The sequence below is a fragment of the Ranitomeya variabilis genome, chromosome 1, assembly GCF_051348905.1.
Source record: "Ranitomeya variabilis isolate aRanVar5 chromosome 1, aRanVar5.hap1, whole genome shotgun sequence".
NCBI classification, from domain to species: Eukaryota; Metazoa; Chordata; class Amphibia; order Anura; family Dendrobatidae; genus Ranitomeya; species Ranitomeya variabilis.
Genome location: NC_135232.1, coordinates 207,980,312 through 207,993,052, shown reverse-complemented (window position 1 = coordinate 207,993,052; position 12,741 = coordinate 207,980,312). Strand labels below are relative to the sequence as shown.

Sequence of the window (12,741 nt, the reverse complement as noted above, 5' to 3'; positions counted from 1 at the left end):
CAGCGCCCGCCGCAAATCAGGTGAGATGGCAGACAGAATTACCCCCTCTTTGAGAATACCAGCCGGCTCAGGAACTCCCGGAGAATCAGGCACAAAACTACTTGAAAGGGCATCGGCCTTCACATTCTTAGAACCCGGAAGGTATGAAACCACAAAATTGAAACGGGAGAAAAACAGCGACCATCGAGCCTGTCTAGGATTCAACCGCTTGGCAGACTCGAGATAAGTCAGATTCTTGTGATCCGTTAAGACCACCACGCGATGCTTGGCTCCCTCAAGCCAATGTCGCCACTCTTCGAATGCCCACTTCATAGCCAACAACTCCCGATTGCCAACATCATAATTACGCTCAGCAGGCGAAAACTTTCTAGAAAAGGAAGCACATGGCTTCATCACAGAGCCATCAGAACTTCTTTGAGACAAAACAGCCCCTGCTCCAATCTCAGAAGCATCAACCTCGACCTGAAAAGGGAGCGAAACATCTAGCTGACACAACACAGGAGCCGAAGAAAAACGACGTTTCAGCTCCCGAAAAGCGTCAACAGCCGCAGAGGACCAATTCACCACATCAGCACCTTTCTTGGTCAAATCAGTCAACGGTTTAACAACACTAGAAAAATTAGCGATGAAGCGACGGTAAAAATTAGCAAAGCCTAGGAATTTCTGAAGGCTCTTCACAGATGTAGGCTGAGTCCAATCATAAATGGCCTGAACTTTAACAGGATCCATCTCGATAGTAGAAGGGGAAAAAATGAAGCCCAAAAAGGAAACCTTCTGAACTCCGAAGAGACATTTAGACCCCTTCACAAACAAAGAATTAGCACGAAGGACCTGGAACACCATTCTGACCTGCTTCACATGAGACTCCCAATCATCCGAAAAGACCAAAATATCATCCAAATATACAATCTTGAATCTATCCAAATACTTTCGGAAGATGTCATGCATAAAGGACTGAAACACAGATGGAGCATTAGAAAGCCTGAATGGCATCACCAGGTACTCAAAATGGCCCTCGGGCATATTAAATGCTGTTTTCCATTCATCGCCCTGCTTAATACGCACAATATTATACGCCCCTCGAAGATCTATCTTGGTGAACCAACTAGCCCCCTTAATCCGAGCAAACAAATCAGACAGTAGAGGCAAAGGGTACTGAAATTTGACCGTGATTTTATTGAGAAGGCGGTAATCTATACAAGGTCTCAGAGAACCATCCTTCTTGGCCACAAAAAAGAACCCTGCTCCCAACGGTGACGAAGACGGGCGAATATGCCCTTTCTCCAAGGACTCCTTTATATAACTCCGCATAGCAGCGTGTTCCGGCACAGATAAATTGAAAAATCGTCCCTTAGGAAACTTACTACCAGGAATCAAATTAATAGCACAATCACAATCCCTATGAGGAGGTAGGGCACTAGATTTGGGCTCATCAAATACATCTCGGTAATCCGACAAAAACTCAGGGACTTCAGAAGGAGTAGAAGAAGAAACTGACAACAACGGAACATCACCATGTACCCCTTGACAACCCCAACTGGACACAGACATTGATTTCCAATCCAATACTGGATTATGGACCTGTAGCCATGGCAAACCCAACACGACCACATCATGCAAATTATGCAACACCAAAAAGCGAATATCTTCCTGATGTGCAGGAGCCATGCACATGGTCAACTGAGTCCAGTACGGAGGTTTATTCTTGGCCAAAGGCGTAGCATCAATTCCCCTTAATGGAATAGGATACTGCAAGGGCTCCAAGAAAAAACCACAGCGCCTGGCAAACTCCAAGTCCATCAAATTCAGGGCAGCGCCTGAATCCACAAATGCCATAACAGAGTAGGACGACAAAGAGCAAATCAGAGTAATGGACAAAAGAAATCTATGCTGTACAGTACCAATGGTGACAGACCTAGCGAACCGCTTAGTACGCTTAGGACAATCAGAGATAGCATGAGTGGAGTCACCACAGTAAAAACACAGCCCATTCTGACGTCTGTGTTCTTGCCGTTCAGCTCTCGTCAAAGTCCTATCACATTGCATAGGCTCAGGCCTCTGCTCAGAGGATACCGCCAAATGGTGCACAAACTTGCGCTCACGTAAGCGCCGATCGATCTGAATGGCCAAGGACATTGATTCATTCAGACCAGCAGGCGTGGGGAACCCCATCATAACATCCTTAAGGGCTTCAGAAAGACCCTTTCTGAAAATTGCTGCAAGGGTACACTCATTCCATTGAGTAAGCACAGACCACTTTCTAAACTTCTGGCAATATACCTCAGCCTCATCCTTACCCTGACACACAAGCCAGCAAGATATTCTCTGCCTGATCCACAGAGTTAGGTTCGTCATAAAGCAATCTAAGCGCCAGAAAAAACGCATCTACATTAAGCAGGATCTCCTGGCGCAAGGGAGAATGCCCAGTCTTGAGGGTCGCCACGTAACAAAGAAATAATGATTTTTACTTGCTGAATAGGGTAACCAGAGGAGCGGGGTTTCAAAGCAAGAAACAGTCTACAATTATTTTTGAAATTAAGAAATTTAGATCTATCACCAGAAAACAAATCAGGAATTGGAATTCTAGGCTCTAACATCGGATTCTGAACTACATAATCTTGAATGCTTTGTACCCTTGCAGTGAGTTGATCAACACAAGAGGACAGACCTTGAATGTCCATATCTACACCTGAGTCCTGAACCACCCAGAGGTTAAGGGGAAAAGAAAGACAAAACACACTGCAGCGGAAAAAAAATGGTCTCAGAACTTCTCTTTTCCCTCTATTGAGATGCATTAACACCTTGTTGGCTGTTATGACCCCAATGGCAGAGGGTCTCAGGAATAAATACCAAGTCTGCAAACACAAAAAACCAGCTCATAGGGCAGTGGTAACTGGGCTGACCATATATCTAATCCTAGCACCACAAATAGAAGTAGCCGGGGAACGTGCCTACGTTGGTTCTAGACGTCTCGCGCCAGCCGGAGAACTAACTAACCCTAGAAGGGAAAAGAAAGACCTTTCTTGCCTCCAGAGAAAAGACCCCAAAAGTTGGATACAAGCCCCCAACAAATAATAACGGTGAGGTAAGAGGAAAAGACAAACATAAGAATGAGCTAGGTATTTAGCAAAGAGAGGCCCACTAGCTAAGAGCAGAATATAGTAAGATGACTTATATGGTCAGCAAAAACCCTATTAAAATATCCACGCTGGATATTCAAGAACCCCCGAACCGTCTAACGGCCGGGGGGAGAACACCAGCCCCCTAGAGCTTCCAGCAAGGTCAGAAATCACATTTAGTACAAGCTGGACAAAAATAGTAGCAAAGCAAGTAACTCAAAAAACAAAGAAGCAAGACTTAGCTTAATTTTGCAAGAGCCAGGACCAGCAGACAGGAGCAACAGAAGGATCTGATTACAACGATGCCAGGCACTGGACTAAGGATCCAGGAAGTTAATATAGCGACACCCCTGGACTAACGACCCAGGTGAGTGCCAAACAGAAAAAAGACAATCCCAGAGTCATACCACTAGTGACCACAAGAGGGAGCCAAAAAGTCTAATTCACAACAGTACCCCCCCCTTAAGGAGGGGTCACCGAACCCTCACCAAGACTACCAGGGCGATCAGGATGAGCAGCGTGAAAGGCACGAACTAAATCGGCCGCATGCACATCAGAGGCAACCACCCAGGAATTATCCTCCTGACCATAGCCCTTCCACTTGACCAGATACTGAAGCCTCCGCCTGGAGAGACGAGAATCCAAGATCTTCTCCACCACGTACTCCAACTCGCCCTCAACCAACACCGGAGCAGGAGGCTCAACAGAAGGAACCACAGGTACAACGTATCGCCGCAACAAAGACCTATGGAACACGTTGTGAATGGCAAACGACACAGGAAGATCCAAGCGAAAGGACACAGGATTAAGGATTTCCAATATCTTGTAAGGACCGATGAAGCGAGGCTTAAATTTAGGAGAGGAGACCTTCATAGGAACAAATCGAGAAGACAGCCATACCAAATCCCCAACACGAAGTCGGGGACCCACACCGCGGCGGCGGTTGGCAAAACGCTGAGCCTTCTCTTGTGACAACTTTAAGTTGTCCACCACATGATTCCAGATCTGCTGCAACCTATCCACCACAGAATCTACCCCAGGACAGTCAGAAGGCTCCACATGTCCCGAGGAAAAACGAGGATGGAAACCAGAGTTGCAGAAAAATGGCGAAACCAATGTAGCGGAACTAGCCCGATTATTAAGGGCAAACTCAGCCAACGGCAAGAAGGTCACCCAATCATCCTGATCCGCAGAAACAAAACACCTCAAGTAAGCCTCCAGAGTCTGATTAGTTCGCTCCGTTTGTCCATTAGTCTGAGGATGAAAGGCAGACGAAAACGACAACTCAATGCCCATCCTAGCACAAAAGGATCGCCAGAACCTGGAAACAAACTGGGATCCTCTGTCAGACACAATATTCTCAGGAATGCCATGTAAACGAACCACATTCTGAAAGAACACAGGAACCAGATCGGAAGAGGAAGGCAGCTTAGGCAAAGGTACCAAATGGACCATCTTAGAAAAGCGATCACATACCACCCAGATGACAGACATGCCCTGAGACACCGGGAGATCTGAAATGAAATCCATGGAAATGTGTGTCCAAGGCCTCTTCGGGACAGGCAAGGGCAAGAGCAACCCGCTGGCACGCGAACAGCAAGGCTTAGCTCGAGCACAAGTCCCACAGGACTGCACAAACGACCGCACATCCCGTGACAAGGAAGGCCACCAAAAGGACCTAGCCACCAGATCTCTGGTGCCAAAAATTCCCGGATGCCCTGCCAACACCGAGGAATGAACCTCGGAAATGACTCTGCTGGTCCACTTATCAGGAACAAACAGTCTGTCAGGTGGACAAGAGTCAGGTCTACCAGCCTGAAATCTCTGCAACACACGTCGCAAATCCGGAGAAATGGCTGACAAGATAACTCCCTCTTTAAGAATACCAACTGGTTCTGCGACTCCCGGAGAGTCAGGCACAAAGCTCCTTGAAAGAGTATCAGCCTTCACATTCTTTGAACCTGGTAAATACGAGACCACAAAGTCAAAACGGGAGAAAAACAATGACCAGCGGGCCTGTCTAGGATTCAGGCGTTTAGCAGACTCGAGATACATCAAATTTTTGTGATCAGTCAAGACCACCACACGATGCTTAGCACCCTCGAGCCAATGACGCCACTCCTCAAATGCCCACTTCATGGCCAACAACTCCCGATTGCCAACATCATAATTCCGCTCAGCAGGCGAAAACTTCCTCGAGAAAAAGGCACAAGGTCTCATCACAGAGCAACCAGGGCCTCTCTGCGACAAAACGGCCCCTGCCCCAATCTCAGAAGCATCCACTTCAACCTGAAAGGGAAGTGAGACATCAGGCTGGCACAAAACAGGTGCCGAAGTAAACCGGCGCTTCAACTCCTGGAAAGCCTCCACGGCTGCAGGAGCCCAGTTAGCAACATCAGAACCTTTCTTGGTCATATCCGTGAAAGGTTTAGCAATGCTAGAAAAATTAGCAATAAAACGATGGTAGAAGTTAGCAAAACCCAAGAACTTCTGAAGACTCTTAACTGACGTGGGTTGAGTCCAATCATGAATAGCACGGACCTTGACTGGGTCCATCTCCACCGCAGAAGGGGAAAAAATAAACCCCAAAAAGGGAACCTTCTGTACTCCAAAGAGACACTTTGAGCCCTTAACAAATAAAGCATTCTCACGCAAAACCTGAAACACCATCCTGACCTGCTCTACATGCGAGTCCCAGTCATCAGAAAAAAACAGAATATCATCCAGATAAACGATCATAAATTTATCCAGATACTTCCGGAAAATATCATGCATAAAGGACTGAAACACTGAAGGAGCATTAGAGAGCCCAAAAGGCATCACCAAGTACTCAAAATGACCTTCGGGCATATTAAACGCGGTTTTCCATTCATCTCCTCGCTTAATGCGCACAAGGTTGTATGCACCACGAAGATCTATCTTGGTGAACCACTTGGCACCTTTAATTCGGGCAAACAAGTCTGACAACAGAGGCAAAGGATACTGAAATTTAACAGTGATTTTATTCAAAAGCCGATAGTCAATACAAGGTCTCAAAGATCCGTCCTTCTTGGCCACAAAAAAGAATCCCGCACCAAGAGGGGAAGAGGAAGGACGGATATGCCCCTTCTCCAGAGATTCCTTGATATACGAACGCATTGCGGTATGCTCAGGTACAGACAGATTAAATAGTCTTCCCTTAGGAAATTTGCTACCTGGAATCAAATCTATGGCACAGTCACAGTCCCTATGAGGAGGCAGAACACTGGACCTGGACTCGCTGAACACATCCTGATAATCAGACAAATACTCAGGAACTTCCGAAGGAGTAGAGGAAGCAATAGACACCGGCGGGGAATCACCATGAATACCCTGACAGCCCCAACTTGACACAGACATTGCCTTCCAATCCAAGACTGGATTATGAGTCTGTAACCATGGCAAACCCAAAACGACCAAATCATGCATTTTATGCAGAACAAGAAAACGAATCACCTCCCGATGTTCAGGAGTCATGCACATGGTTACCTGTGTCCAAAACTGCGGTTTATTTTCCGCCAATGGCGTAGCATCAATACCCCTCAGAGGGATAGGATTAACCAACGGCTCAAGAACAAAACCACAGCGCTTGGCAAATGACAGATCCATAAGACTCAGGGCAGCACCTGAATCCACAAACGCCATAACAGGGTAAGAGGACAATGAGCAAATTAAAGTCACAGACAAAATAAATTTAGGTTGCAAATTACCAATGGCGACAGGACTAACAACCCTTGTTAGGCGTTTAGAGCATGCTGATATAACATGTGTAGAATCACCACAGTAAAAACACAACCCATTCTGACGTCTATGATTTTTCCGCTCATTTCTGGTCTGAATTCTATCACATTGCATCAAATCAGGTGTTTGTTTAGACAACACCACCAGAGGATTAGCGGTTTTGCGCTCCTGCAAACGCCGGTCAATTTGAATAGCCAGCGCCATGGAATCATTCAGACTTGTAGGAATGGAGAAACCCACCATCACATTCTTAATGGCTTCAGAAAGGCCATTTCTGAAGTTTGCGGCCAGAGCACACTCATTCCACTGAGTAAGCACGGACCATTTCCGAAATTTTTGGCAATACACTTCAGCTTCATCCTGGCCCTGAGAAATAGCCAGCAAGGCTTTTTCTGCCTGAACCTCAAGATTGGATTCCTCGTAAAGCAATCCGAGTGCCAGAAAAAACGCATCAATATTTGCCAATGCCGGATCTCCTGGCGCTAGCGAGAAAGCCCAATCCTGAGGGTCGCCCCGTAAAAAAGAGATAACAATTTTAACTTGCTGAACTGAGTCTCCAGATGAACGGGGTCTCAGAGATAGAAACAATTTACAATTATCCCTGAAATTCCTAAACTTAAATCGGTCTCCAGAAAACAGTTCAGGAATAGGTATTTTAGGTTCAGACATAGGACTACTGGTAACAAAATTTTGTATGCTTTGCACACGAGCAGCAAGCTGGTCCACACTTGTAATCAAGGTCTGGACATTCATGTCTGCAGCAAGCTCAAGCCACTCAGAGGTAAAGGGGAGGAAGAGAGGAAAAAAAAAAAAAAAATTCAGAATTTCCTTTCTTATATCCCACTTCTGCAATGCATTAAACATTCAATGTTGGCCTGGCATACTGTTATGACCCCAATGGCAGAGGGTCTCAGGAATAAATACCAAGTCTGCAAACACAAAAAACCAGCTCATAGGGCAGTGGTAACTGGGCTGACCATATATCTAATCCTAGCACCACAAATAGAAGTAGCCGGGGAACGTGCCTACGTTGGTTCTAGACGTCTCGCGCCAGCCGGAGAACTAACTAACCCTAGAAGGGAAAAGAAAGACCTTTCTTGCCTCCAGAGAAAAGACCCCAAAAGTTGGATACAAGCCCCCAACAAATAATAACGGTGAGGTAAGAGGAAAAGACAAACATAAGAATGAGCTAGGTATTTAGCAAAGAGAGGCCCACTAGCTAAGAGCAGAATATAGTAAGATGACTTATATGGTCAGCAAAAACCCTATTAAAATATCCACGCTGGATATTCAAGAACCCCCGAACCGTCTAACGGCCGGGGGGAGAACACCAGCCCCCTAGAGCTTCCAGCAAGGTCAGAAATCACATTTAGTACAAGCTGGACAAAAATAGTAGCAAAGCAAGTAACTCAAAAAACAAAGAAGCAAGACTTAGCTTAATTTTGCAAGAGCCAGGACCAGCAGACAGGAGCAACAGAAGGATCTGATTACAACGATGCCAGGCACTGGACTAAGGATCCAGGAAGTTAATATAGCGACACCCCTGGACTAACGACCCAGGTGAGTGCCAAACAGAAAAAAGACAATCCCAGAGTCATACCACTAGTGACCACAAGAGGGAGCCAAAAAGTCTAATTCACAACAGTTGGCCAGCTGTACTGTTATGGACCTGGTGGTTAGGAGCACCTGGAATGACCTGATGATTAAACTAGACGACAGGACAAGCTCTGGGAAGTGGGATCTCTGCTGACCGCAAACCCTAATGCTATCAAAGACACTAGAAATAGCCGTGGAGCGTACCTAACTCTCCCTAGACGCCTCTTCACAGCCTAAGAGCTAACTACCCCTAAAGATAGGAAATAAAGCCTTACCTTGCCTCAGAGAAATTCCCCAAAGGAAAAGGCAGCCCCCCACAAATATTGAGTGAGTTAAGAGGAAAGTCACAAACACAGGAATGAAACAGGTTTCAGCAAAGGAAGCCAGACTTCACTAAGTAGACAGAGAATAGGAAAGGAATCTATGCGGTCAGCACAAAAAACTACAAAAAGCCACGCAGAGTGTGCAAAAAGACCCCCGCACCGACTCACGGACCCGCACCCCAGAGCTTCCAGCTAGCAAAGCAATATCATGTTAGCAAGCTGGACTAGAACTTAGCAAGTACTAAGAAATATATTCAGTACACAATGAACAACAAATGAACTAGCAGGGACTTAGCTTCTGCTGGAGTAGACAGGTCATCAGAAAGATCCGAGAGAGATCTGAGCCAGTACCGACACATTGACAACTGGCATGAAGTAATGATCTGAGTGGAGTTAAATAGAGAAGCCAGCCTAGCTGCAAATGAGAGCAGCTGAGGAAGCAACCTCAAGAACCAGCAGTTCCACTCACAGCCACCAGAGGGAGTCCACGGACAGAACTCGCCGAAGTACCATTCATGACCACAGGAGGGAGTTCAAGAACGGAATTCACAACAGAGATCGTTGGTCGATGGGAATGATCAGGACCTTTTTTTGGTCGCTGATCACCCGCTGTCATCGCTGGATCGGCGTGTGTGACGCCGATACAGCGATGTGTTCACTTGTAACCAGGGTAAATATCGGGTTACTAAGCGCAGGGCCATGCTTAGTAACCCGATATTTACCCTGGTTACCATTGTAAAAGTTAAAAAAAAAACAGCACATACTCACATTCTGATGTCTGTCACGTCCCCCGGCGTCCACAGGGTTAAAACTGCTTTCGGCAAGAGCGCTGCTAATAAGCACGCGCTGCTGTCGAGAGCTTCCCTGCACTGAATGTGTCAGCGCCGGCCATAAAGCAGAGCACAGCGGTGACGTCACCGCTGTTACTGCCGGCGCTGACACATTCAGTGCAGGGAAGCTCTCGGCAGCAGCGCGTGCATATTAGCAGCGCTCCTGCCGAAAGCAGTTTTAACCCTGTGGACGCCGACGGGGGATGTGACAGACATCAGAATGTGAGTATGTAGTGTTTTTTTTTTTTACTTTTACAATGGTAACCAGGGTAAATATCGGGTTACTAAGCGCGGCCTTGCACTTAGTAACCCGATGTTTACCCTGGTTACCTGGGTGCTGCAGGGGGACTTTGGCATCGTTGAAGACAGTTTCAACGATGCCGAAGTCGTTCCCCTGATCGTTGGTCACTGGAGAGAGCTGTCTGTGTGACAGCTCCCCAGCGACCACACAACGACTTAGCAACGATCACGGCCAGGTCGTATCGCTGGTCGTGATCGTTGGTAAGTCGTTTAGTGTAACGGTACCTTAAATCTCAGGGTGAAAAACAAAGAGCCATGATTTATGACTCTGAATGAACAAGCTAAAAGTAACCCAAGTTTAGTAACACATAGATGCATGAAAATAAAATTCATAAACAAACTGTAAGCACAACAATATTATAAAAATAAGTTTATTATAGCGGATAATCCAATTTTGATGATGGTGATTAAGAATAGTCTATTATGCAAAGGACAATAGTGACGAGATTGATTACATGAAAAACACACCTACACATACAATGGATTGTGATCTTTTCACCTCTACATGCTCAGTGGAGCAGAAAATGAAGTCTTGTAATTTCTCTGGCTTTTGATGTGTGCTGCATAACATTTTGTGGAGAAATGATTTAGATCTATCATTGTCAGTTGTCGCTCTGTACAATACTTGGTGGCACAATTTTGCTTACGCTGCAAGAGTTCTCCGATCTAAACATTTTTAGCAGCACAAAGCAATTACGTTCTTGAAAAGCAGAATAAATTATGAACTGTGTATCAAAATGTTTAACTTTCTCTGTGATTTATTTAGTTTCCTTCTTCAGCAACAATATGGGGTTACGCATGGAAAAAATGAGTAATAATCTCTTCTTTGTTTTTTACAGAATAGATTTTTTTCTGTGTATTACATAACAGCGGCTAATCAACTGCGGCAATATTAGTTATCCTTTCATCTATCAGATAAGCGGTTCATATTTATATCGCACGCTATCAGATACACATTTTTATTATAACTCACATCAGGGTGTTTGGTTGTCACTATTTTATTAGTCCTTCATAGTCAGCACTGTTGTTGATGGCTGCTGTACTGTGAATTTACATAAAAACGCATAACATTAGCTAATATTACATACCAGTATTACTGCAATCAGTGGTGAAACTAGAGTCCATTGGGCCCACCTCAGTGTTGGTCAGATGTATTTGTCCTTAGAGCATTCTATATCCTATAAAGACATATGTATTCGCTCCCCCATCTAATAATGTCCCCCCTCCTGGCTGCTTCCTGTAAAAATTTCTGCAATAAAGTCGCTCATCCTGGGCCTCTTCCAGAAATACTGTTCCCAATCCTACCAGTAATAATAATGCCCCATCCTGGGGCCATACTATAACAATATCCCCTATCCTGGGCCCCATCCAGGATTACTGTCCCCAATACTTCCAGTAATAATAATGTCCCATCCTGGGTGCCATACTATAAAAATATCCCCTATCCTTGGCCCCTTCCAGGAATACTGTCCCCAATACTTCCAGTAAAAATAATGCCCCATCCTGGGGCCATACTATAACAATATCCCCTATCCTGGGCCCCATCCAGGATTACTGTCCCCAATACTTCCAGTAATAATAATGCCCCATCCTGGGCCCCATACTATAACAATATCCCCTATCCTGGACCCCTTCCAGGAATACTGTCCCCAATACTTCCAGTAATAATAATGCCCCATCCTGGGTGCCATACTATAACAATATCCCCTATCCTGGGCCCCATCCAGGATTACTGTCCCCAATACTTCCAGTAATAATAATGCCCCATCCTGGGTGCCATACTATAAAAATATCCCCTATCCTTGGCCCCTTCCAGGAATACTGTCCCCAATACTTCCAGTAATAATAATGCCCCATCCTGGGTGCCATACTATAACAATATCCCCTATCCAGGGCCCCTTCCATGAATACTGCCCTCCAATCCTTCCAGTAATAATAATGCCCCATCCTGGGCCCCATACTATAACAATATCCCCTATCATGGACCCCTTCCAGGAATACTGTCCCCAATACTTCCAGTAATAATAATGCCCCATCCTGGGTGCCATACTATAACAATATCCCCTATCCTTGGCCCCTTCCTGGTATAATGTCCCACATTCTGGGCCCTTTCCTGGTATAATGTTCACAATCGTAAGCAACTTCCAGTAATAATGTTTCACCAAGCCCCTTCCACTAATAATGTCCCCTATCCTGGGCCCCATTATATAACAATGTCCCTCATCCTGGGCCCCTTCCATTCTTCTCTAACACATTTAAAAAAACAAACAAATGATAATGCCTATGTTCCTCAGCTCCTACGATGTTTGGAATCCTCCTCTATAGCTGGTGCAGAATCCGGTAGCTGAGTTTGGTGCGCCAATGCAGGCAGCGAATTAAGTCATGGCCATGGTAAGTTGACGTCTACTGCCGGCCTCTGATTGGCCGTCAGCATGTATTACAGTGCAAGGAGCCAGCAGGTTTTTGGGCCTTAATACATTTCAGTTCTCATTGGTACATCTGCCAAGAACTGGCATGAATCTATATGATTTTGGCGTGCGCAGAATATATGTTTATGGGCTGTTCATAAGTCCCAGAGGCATGTCTATTTTTTATAGCACAAAGCCACCCATCCAAGTCGGGATTTGTGAAAATCATGGACTGCACACGGATGCCATCTGTGTGCTTTTAGCACTGTAATGGCTGGCTAAGACACCTGTGCCATTTTTCCTCTGCCATCTCAGAAAATTACTGAGGGTAAAAATAAACATACGGTACCAACCAAGCACTGATAAAAATTCTGATCCAGCGCACTGATGAATACCGTCCATCTGA

General features: G+C 45.5%; 1 protein-coding gene across 2 annotated transcripts in view; it reads right to left on the bottom strand.

Annotated features, from left to right (window-relative positions):
• KSR2 (kinase suppressor of ras 2) overlaps positions 1 to 12,741 on the bottom strand; it is a 788,417-nt gene that overhangs the window by 92,399 nt on the left and 683,277 nt on the right. The window lies entirely within an intron of this gene.